At 37.0% G+C, this 9,450-nt stretch overlaps 1 non-coding gene across 1 annotated transcript; it reads left to right on the forward strand.

Annotated features, from left to right (window-relative positions):
* The first annotated feature begins 305 nt into the window (after nucleotides 1-305).
* On the forward strand, nucleotides 306-389 carry TRNAL-CAA. Its single transcript has one exon. It is a non-coding gene; the product is annotated as a tRNA-Leu (tRNA).
* The last annotated feature ends 9,061 nt before the right edge of the window (nucleotides 390-9,450 follow it).

Below are 9,450 nucleotides of genomic sequence, written 5' to 3' on the forward strand. Positions count from 1 at the left end.
ATGAATGACACATATTTTGTGCCCTTTGTACGTGTCATATTCTATAACTAATATACGCATGCTTGTCTCATAGGATAGTATACGCATGCTTGTATAAAATTTGGTTAACTTAAAATATAGTTATAAAATTTGGATAGTACACGCATGACTAGTATAAAATTTGGTTAACTCAAAATATGTCTTTTCTCATAGGAATGTTTTGACAAAATTATCATTCTAAAAAGACAATAGTCCCATATCCGCTCTCAATTAAATAATTGTTGTTTTACGGCAAATATTAAACTAATTTTTATGACAAACCAAATGTCAGGATGGCCGAGTGGTCTAAGGCGCCAGACTCAAGTTCTGGTCTTCGTGAGAAGGCGTGGGTTCAAATCCCACTTCTGACATTTTTACAGCATTTAATGTCGAATTTCCTACTGGTAATTAATCATTCTGACATTTTTACAGCATTTAATGTCGAATTTCCTATTGGTAATTAATCATAGTCTCCTGAAAGACTCACTATTGTTGTTGGTGTTGTTGGTGTGTTGTTGGTGCTCACTTAATTGTAATCGACAAACATACTACTAAGCACACTATGAAAAGTTACTTGATAGTATTAGTAAGTGCTCTCTCAATGGTACTTAACAAGCTCATTACTAGGTGCTATCTATGTTCACCTGATAGTTCTAGATAGGCTTACTATTAAGCACAACTCTAGCTTTCTTCATAGTTACTACTCATGATACCCTTACTCAAGGTACCTAAGCCATCTCAGGGTACCCATGTTTCATCATTTTAGGGCTATGATTCTTTTTTACTAACTCGTTCGTCATGGTACGAATGTTTGTCCCGGTACAAAGCAAGCTACCTAAATAAAAAGCAAAAGAGTAGTTCACTCTAGAAAAGGGACTTGTCCCTTAGTTGACCCATGACGCTAGAAAAAGGTGAACTACCTCCTTCAAACCTTGATGGGTCGGTGAACGGTTAAAATATCGCTTGGAATTTCGTGGTACTTTAGTTGCATAGATAACAATAGAGATAAAGCTCAAACTTTCTAGAGCTCAAAGTAAAGTCCGTGTATACCTACTAGGATAAAGATGCTATGAGAGCCTACAAGTAGATTGCTTACTAAGTATTTTTATACTCACCCATTGCTGCTTTTATTTTCAAGTGTTCATAGACTGCAAGTCGAAGTGGAGAAACATTCTAGAGCTTTACAGTTACATAGGGGTTCCATCAGAAGCATTAGTTTATCTTTATATTTGAGTCTTTTGTGTTTCGATTTGTAATTGTACCCCAAACCTATTTTTCCGTTTGAAATAAGTTTTGAACAACATCATCTTATAACTGAAATTTTACTTTGAACTTAATTGTAACAACCCTAGATTTCTGGTAACCTAAAGTCTCTACCATCATCATAATATACTTTCTTAAGCATAAATAATCATTTAAAACATTATCGTAAAACATTGTCATGGACTTACATGTTTGAGAAGGGTCTTTAAAAAAAACATATAAATATTAGAAACAACAAGGTAAATATTAAAATTGAAAAATACATTATACTACCTATGGTCAAAGAATTTAAATACAACTACATTATACTTGTGCCTTGGTCTTTACATGCGATGTCGTGACCAGCCGTACAGGGGTGCCTTGTCTTTACCTGAAAAATAGAAGTAGCACATGACTTGGGTATTTTATGAAATACATGGTAAGTGACCCAACTATTGGGATCAGGGAATGCAAACACATGCTACTGATGATTAGGGATCTATCGTTAAAACCATTGTAGAGGTGGCCACTAGTCTGGACAAAATTGGATCGGTAGTAATTTCCTACACGCAACCAACGCGTGCGAGCATGAGTCCCCATACGGTTCGCACCCCTGGGCCCATCATAGTGTGGCCAGTTGTCAATAGTCAGAAATCCAAAGGTCAGCAAACCCTCGAATATCATGTAAGACATGATGATGATCATCATCATAGTGTGCGCGTTCGTACTCATCATCATAAATGAGGAAGTAACCCGATGTATATGAACACATAATATGCATGAGGTCCCTGTAGTTCTCATCTTAAATCGTTTTTATGACACAACCCTAATGCAGCATTCACATATTAATCTAAGTAACATGCATGCATTGACCTTCATACATTCATCATCGATAATATCATTTCGGGTTGTTTTAGAAAACTTTTCATCATAATGCATCATGACATTTAGTATATGCACATCATCTTAATATGGAATATCATCATATTAAGTCAAATCATCATCATCATATCATATCATCATTTCATTATATCGTCATGTCATCATATTACCACATCATCATATAACATCATCACATCATTACATACCATGATCATTTTATCATATAAGATAAAGCATAAATGACACGTGCAAGGTCCACTCGGCACGTGTCATCATACATAAGGTAAGTCTTCTGACCGAGCCAATAGTAAGACCACTTACCTGATCAGCTTAAATTGATGTTACCAATTTATCCTTAAGTTCAATTTTGCCCTTTGAAATCCAAGTCAACGTATGTAAGCCCATGAGATCAATTTCAAGTTCAAACTTCTGCTAAACTATTTCACTAAATTTTACCCTGGTCCATGTGTTAGATTTCATCCGGACATTAGACAATTTGCATGATTACAATATATATATTTTATTTTTACTAAAGATCTCATTTTCTATGGTTAGTGTCTCAGGGCCAAATAGTTACGAATTTATTTTCTGAAGCTCATGTAAAATTCTTGTCATTTGATTTCTAACTCAAAAGAAAAAAGAAAATGTAAAATATGACTATTGAATTCTTCAAATTCCTTCCCAAACCATGAGATCTCATGCATTTTGTATGTTACATGCATCAAGATACTTTCTCGTTATGATTAGTATGGACGCTTACACTACGATATTATGCAGGTTATGATATTATGCGGGCTCCTTTCCATCCATGGCTTTCAGTAACGTGAGCGTGCACCAGCTCGTAGTCAAGCTCCGAGATACGTATACAAACTCACCTTTTGTGTCATGTGCATATGCTTGGGCCGTATGTAGAGAAATACTACAAATTCGACCCTCCTTTGACTGAAAAATAGAGTTCAAAGTCATGATGCTTTTATGAAAAGATTGGTCCGCCTTGATTTGGAATACAATCCCTAATTATTTTAAAACTATAATCGTAGTTTTTGAGAATAGATCTTATATACTCTATCCAAATGATATTTTACTTGTTTAGTGAGAGCGAACCCCCTTACTATTCAAGTCTTGGAATGGGTACTCAAGGATTCTATTCACATGACTAAGTTAAGAATGACATGGACCCTTTGAACTCTTATACCATGTTAGTAATCATGAATTAGTCAATGTGAGAATCTTCCTCCCAACAATCCTCAACAAAAACACTTGTAATTTTGTGTCGTCTCTCTAAAAATGTTTGAATAACTCTATTATTATCTTACAAAATATTTGATTGAATTATTGGTAATTCTGAAATTTTGTTTATAGTTATGAGAAAATTTCTCAAATAACATGCTAAAATCACTACCTATCATGTCTAATGCCCCTAATTTTCTTAACCTACTAATTAGTAACGTCAACTCAAGCATACGTGCGAAAATTCATAATAAATATTTTTGAAATAAGGCCATGGAGTTACCAAAATAGTCTCAAACATGAAATTCAAGGTTACACATTTTAAATATGAAACAAACTTGAGAAAAACACCTCACAACTACAAATAGGAATTCAAATGCAACCTATCATCTAATATTTTAAAACTCAAAACATTCAACTGCTCTATTATGTTCTGTTTTGGCTTCCATAGTCTTCTCAGCGTTCATCGTCATCCGTGCATAGGAGCTTTATCTGTACTTGAAAAATTAGGGTAGCACGTGACTTGAGTATTATGAAATACTCAGCAAGTCACCCCACTGTTAGATATGCAAACACATGCAAAACATGAGTGGGACCTATCTATATAAATTTTACATAACCTTAGGCTCTTTTCAGATCCGAGCAAGGTTGAATGTATGATACTACTCCACACACAGCCCACGTATGTGCACATGGGCCCACCAGGCAGGCTCGTATACGTACCCCTAGGCCTGACTTGGTTAGGTACGATACATTACACATCACCAGACGCCACAGAAAAGAAAAGGCCCGCATGATATCATGGCGAACATAAATATGGAGCGTACACATCCGTACTAACATAACTTGGGAAGTATCCCAGTGTACATGACATAAAAACATGCACCAGGTCCCATGATTTACATTTCATAACATAACATTTAATAACCTTTACTTTCTTTTTACATTTCTGAACGTATTTTATTTATGCAACATGTATGCATGGCAACATCTCTCAATCCACCACAATCATTCTCAATCCACCACAATCATCATGTAAGATATACATATCATTAATAGCATTTTGGTTCAATCACGGAAGTTGTGTAATGGATTACATGCATACATGGCATAATATAAGGATACATATACAATCACATAACATAAACATATCACATATTAATATAGTACATGCAAAAGCCACCTAGCATGCTCCATCATACATCATACAATAAGCTAACACCAACAATAACGATATGGTAGACGCTTCGATACTGCAATCCAACGTATAACTCTTTCATATAACAATCCATATAACATGCATAGGCCTACTCATAAGTTAACTTAGCTAAACACCATTTTTAATTACCAATATAAGCCCCTAAACTAATCAAACTTGGTAAATAAGAATCATACTTCCCTTAAATGGTTTAGATAAAGTCAGCAATGGCTTCAGAAGGGTTGAAAACCTACAAATCGATAATTATATGTATACTGAGCTATTTAAGCCAAGAAGCCGAGCCGTGTGAAGCAATGAAGCCGAGTCGAGATTGCGAGCATGTGCGAGCCGAGGACATGTGGGCTGTCGGGTCACAAACTCAAGTTCTGGATCGCGTGTATGGGTTGTGTAACGTTGGGGCGAAACGTGGGTTGTGAGTTGCTGGGCAGAGTGGAATGATCTGTAGGTTGGGTGTTCGGGAGATCGAAAGCACAGAGGAAATATCGACCCGGAGCGTCTGTCTAGATTACTTGGCATATGTAAATATACATTCGAATCTTACTTTGAATTCTTTACGGTTGCTTGTAAAGTTTCAAGCTCGTGAGAAAATTTTATAACTAATTTTCTGTTACTTATTCTTTCATTTTCATGCTTTTCATAGTTTGTTGAGTCACTCCTAATCTTTCCATGCCTCAAAATTCAGAGTGGGTAGAAAAACTTGAAATCTTACATGATTTGTAAGCGGCGATAATGGATCGGGGGAGATAACCCAACATTGAAAACATGAGCTAGTAATTAGCGCGTAACTATCCAATTTCTTAAGATCTCAAGTCATGCTTTGCTACTAACTTATGCAAAATAAAAATTGATTCTTTAATTTTAATAATTTATAATCATGCAATTTACTATATAAGTTTCAAATATATTTCAATATACAATTCATGTACAAGAAGCTTTGATTATCATTTAGAAAATAATTATGCAAAAACATGTACATATAGAATATAAAGGAGTCTAAATTATGACTCGAATCTATCTCGACTCATATAGTCCCACACACCGAATCTTTCTCAAGAAAAATTGTGTCTAAACTTTACTTAGAAAAACATGTATTATCTTATATTGTTGGTAACGACCCCAAATTTCAGGTATCTAAAGTCGCTACCATCATCTTAGCCTAAGCTCCTATGCGGAATATAACTCTTAAAACATCATCATTAAAATCATAAATTTTAGAATAAACATAACTTCATCGTTGAAAACACCACCATGGTATTACGTGTTCAAAACAAAACATAATTAAAAAATAAAATGATAAATAATTTAAAACTTAAAATGTATAAACCTATTCTAACCTAAATCTAGGAAATTAAAATGCTACTAGTTGATGCACATGTCATGGTCTCTGATTGTAATGCCATCGTCAATCGTACAGGGGTGCCTTTTCTTTACCTAAAAAATGATGTAGTATATAGCCTGAGTATGAGTATTTCAAAGAATACTCAATAAGTGATCCCACTATAGGGGCCGTGAAAATGCAAACACATGCAATAATGCTCTGTGAACATCATTAAAACATCCTAGGGGTGGCCTCCAGTCCAGACTAAATTGGATGTGCAATACTTCCCTACACACAACAAACACGTGCAAGCGTGAATTTTCAGGCAGTTTGCACCCCCTGGACCCATCATAACCGAACTAGTTGCCTGTAGCAACGTCTAGAGGTAAGCATACCCCTGAGTGTCATGCTCGACATGATCACCATCATCCTCGTAACATATGCGTCCGTATAATCATCATCGTAAAAGGGTTAATATCCCGATGCTTACGTACATACAGGAATGTATAAGGTCCCTATGGTTTCTCATCTTTAAAACATCTTTAAACACAACCCTTAGTCCATATCTATATTACTATCAGTAATATACGTGCATTAGTCTTCATTCTTTCATCATTAATAATACTAACTAGGGTTGTGTCTTATGGAAAACAACGTCATATCAAGGAAATAACATCCTTTACATCATCATTTTAGCATGCATCGTCATCATCATACAACGTCATCATAAACACATCATAATCATCGTAGAACATCATTAAATATCATCACATAACTCATACACATCATCATACATCATACATCATACATCATACATCATACATCATAATCATAGAGCATAAAGGACACGTGTCGATGCCACTAGGCATGTGTCATCATACAACAAACAATTGCCTAGCCTATCCTACAGTAAGGCCACTTGTTTGGCCTTAGCCAGTGTTTTCTTAAATTTCCGTTTGCTAAGCTTTTGTTCTTCGAGGTACTCCAAATGTTGCCGGAGTTCATTTCCTATTTGGTTGTCTCATTCCTTTCGTTAGTATTTTACATTTCTAAATTAAATTCAACTTAAAATTGTGAAATAGAGCATCGTATTGATCTTAATAACAAATGTGTCTAGATAGTCTTAAATACTCGGTTCATTAATTCCATAAACACAATTGGGGCATTGGTGAGGCCAAACGACATCACTACAAACTCGTAGTGACTGTATCTCGTCCTAAATGCTGTCTTTGATACATCCCCTTCTTTAATCTCAATTTTATGGTACCCTGACTAAATGTCTATCTTGGAGAATACCGTGCCTCCCTAAGTTGATCAAATAGGTTTTCAATGTGAGGGAGGGGGTACTTTTTCTTTATCGTCCTCTTATTTAGTTCTCTATAATCAATGCACAAGTGCATCGAGTCATCCTTCTTCTTGACAAACAACACTGACGCACCCCAAGGAGATACGCTAGGACGGATGAAGCCTTTGTCTAGTAGGTCTTGTAACTGCGCCTTGAGTTCTTTCAACTCTACGGGCACCATGTGATAGGGTGCTTTGAAAATAGGCCCAGTTCCCGGCTCGAGTTTTATGGCAAAGTCTACAACTTGGGAAGGAGGTATTCCTGGTAGGTCTTCTGGAAATTCATTCACTACTAGTACAGTGTCCAGGGTGTTTTCCTTTCTTCTTACATCTACGACACATGCTAATATAGCCCAACCCCCTTCTTTAACTAGTTTTTTTAGCTTTCATCATTGAGACTATCACTTCCTTTTTACGACATCCTATACTAGCTTGGTTTTCAGAAAATCAATCCATGCCTAGTATTACATTGAAGTATGTCATGCTAACTACTATCAAGTCTATGCTTAGGGTTCCATCGGCTACGGTTACTTGGCCATCTTTTACTCTATTCTTAACAACTAAGTCTACTCCCGCAGGGTACTCACAGATAATACATGCAATAAGGGTTCTAGTTTGAACCCTGCATGTGTAACAAAAGGAACAGTTATAAATGATTGCGGAGAACTAGAATCAAACATGGTAAAAGCGTAATGACCAGTGTATCTATCACCACGGTGTCAGACCTCCTAGTGTCTCTACTGGTGAAGGCATATTCCCTAGCTTGAGCACGAGTTTACACCGGTCTGTCTGCCTCTTCCACTGCTCAAGGTGGGTTAGGTTCATTTTGGTGTCCTTGGCCATGTAGTTGATGGCGATATGACCATCTTAGCCACATCGAAAATAGGCTCTAGTCCCGACGATACATCTTCTCCTGTGAAACTTTCCACGGATCTTACATCCTAACTCCCCCACTTCCTCTGGCCCCATCTTGGTTTCTAGGTGTCTATCAGTATGTTTGAGAGGGTATCTATCAGCTTGTCGTGGGGCAGGTCGGTTGGCATAGCAGGGCCTACGCGTTGGTGGTCGACGATCTGAGTATTTCAAGTCATCAGGTCGTTTGCCTCCAACAGTAACTAACAGCTCTTATCGTACCTCATCTCTGGGCTTCTCTAAGGCTTTGGTAGTTCTCGAAGCTTCCTCATATATTTTTGGGTCTCTAGCTTCCACCGTGTGGTGGATCTATAGGTCCAGACCCAAGACAAATTTCTCAGTCATTTTTTATTCAGTGTCGACCAAGGACGGTGCAAACGTCTTTAATCTCATGAAATCTCGGTCATATCTTTCCATCGAGTGTCCATCCTGAGTTAGATGAGAAAAATTCTGTTGTTTCCTAAGTCGTTCTACTTTCCTAAGTAGCTTGAGGAAGGTCTCCTTAAACCAATCCTATTCCATAACTCCCCCTCCTAGATTGATACTATCCTTATTATCCTTCCACCATACTTTTGTGTTTTTTTACAACACAAATGACGCACAAGAGCCCTTTTGGTTATCTGGACATTCTATCGACTCGAATATGGTTCCAAAGACAAAATTCACATCTGAGCTTCTATTGGATTTCTCATAGTACTGGTGTATGGGTGGAGATCATATCGTATGAAGTCCCTTAACTAGTTCGCTCCTCTGACAATTTGCAAATTATTGGCTTCTTGGGTGACCATCATGGCATGCATCATGGTCTGAAACGAGACCCACATCATTGTAGTGGTCAAGTCTACTCTAGCCGTTGGTGCTGCTGGAGGTGGTGTGGCTTGTGGAGATGGCGTAGCTTGTGGTGGTGCAATTTGTAGCACCTCAACCTACGCGGCACAATTGCATCCATCCTTGTTACTGATCCTTCTCGTGGTAGGCTCTCTTCAGCCTCACCTCTTCCTCTACCTCTACTAGGGAGTCATCATCTTCCTCATCTTTCTCTTCCACGTCATCATCAGAGTGACATGGTTCTAGAAACCAAGATCATATTTCTTAAGTCTAAGACGGGCTAATATGAACAATAATATATTGCATAATACAAACTCATATAATATTGCAAATATAGCACATTATAATCCTTCAATCAGCATGCAATCAACAACATATTCCTAATTTAACATAAACAATACCATATCATAATCAGTAATATCAAAAATTAAAGTGCATGCGATTTAAAAGCGTTTCT

This window comes from Cucurbita pepo, unplaced genomic scaffold (assembly GCF_002806865.2).
Source record: "Cucurbita pepo subsp. pepo cultivar mu-cu-16 unplaced genomic scaffold, ASM280686v2 Cp4.1_scaffold000211, whole genome shotgun sequence".
NCBI lineage: Eukaryota > Viridiplantae > Streptophyta > Magnoliopsida > Cucurbitales > Cucurbitaceae > Cucurbita > Cucurbita pepo.